Here is a 1,234-nt window from a genome sequence, read left to right on the forward strand (position 1 = left end):
CAATGTTTTTCCCATCATCATTATTATAATTAAAATTATTTTTTAATCAGTCAATCAAAATTTCTCATTTTGCTTGTAAAAAGGCTTTATAATAAAATTTCTACCTTTTAAAATTCTACGAGGTAGAATAATTTCTCTTTCATACATGTGAGCACTGACTTTCAAAGAAGTTAAATAACTTCTCATGTATAGAAGCTATTAATTGCAGAACTGAGTTTCAAACTCATGTATGTAATAACTTCTGTTTTATCTCCAATGAATAAAAGGCATAGATATCAAATTTGTAAAAAACACAAAAATGAGAAGGTATGTTCAAACACTGAATGACAGAGCAAGATTGAGAAACTGTGGGATCATAATTCAAAAGCAACAGGGTGAATAAAATTCCCCTGAAATTAATGATCTTGAAAAAAACTTTGAAAACTAAATTCAACATGTATAGAACGATAAATCATTTTTATGTGTACACCATGTGAGAAATAACTTATTGTTTAAGTTGAGCATGAGATCTATTCCTCAATAGCATGGTGATAAAAATAAATGTAATCCCTTTTGCAAAAGCAATGTAATACACTGTAAAATTATATGTAACCCAATGTAATATAAACAAGATTATGATGATGATAATAATAATAATAAAATAAAAATAAAAATTACATTAAAAAAAGATACTTTGAGATCTACTGTGGCTGCTCCCGTGACTCCTATTTCATGACCTTCGAGACCATGACCTGGATCTGCTTCCAGAATAAGATCGTCTATGGCTTCCTTGTGGCTTATCTTTAATAAGCCCAATATTCTTGCCATTTATTCTGTACCGTCCAGTTTATCCAAAGCATGCTTCATGTCAGAGTAGGGGCAAAACTCAATTACACCTTCACTTGTGCATTCTTTATGAGCATCTGCATAGGTCACTTCACCTGCTTGCTGCATAAAATCCTTTAAATCTTGCCAACTGCAGTTATTAGAAAGATTTTCTACAATAAGCCTGTACTCTGTATGAGCAGGTGGTCCGTATTTGTCCCTGCCAGAGGTCCTCCGACTGCTGTATCCACCTCCACCACTGTGGCTTCCGTTACTGTAGCTGTCGCGATTGCGGTGTGGGCCACGGGCGTGCTCCACTATCACTCGTTAGCCACAGAGCTCCTTGCTGTTCAGCTCGTAAATGGTGTCATCAGCTTTGTGGGAGTCCTCGAACTCCACGAAGCCATACCAATTTTTGAGGTCTACTTGG

General features: G+C 35.5%; 1 pseudogene; it reads right to left on the minus strand.

Annotated features, from left to right (window-relative positions):
- Window positions 1-672: 672 nt before the first annotated feature.
- Window positions 673-1,230, minus strand: LOC102480952 (serine/arginine-rich splicing factor 6 pseudogene; annotated as a pseudogene).
- Window positions 1,231-1,234: the final 4 nt, after the last annotated feature.

Source organism: Tupaia chinensis, unplaced genomic scaffold (assembly GCF_000334495.1).
Source record: "Tupaia chinensis unplaced genomic scaffold, TupChi_1.0 Scaffold142591_1, whole genome shotgun sequence".
Classification (NCBI taxonomy): Eukaryota; Metazoa; Chordata; class Mammalia; order Scandentia; family Tupaiidae; genus Tupaia; species Tupaia belangeri.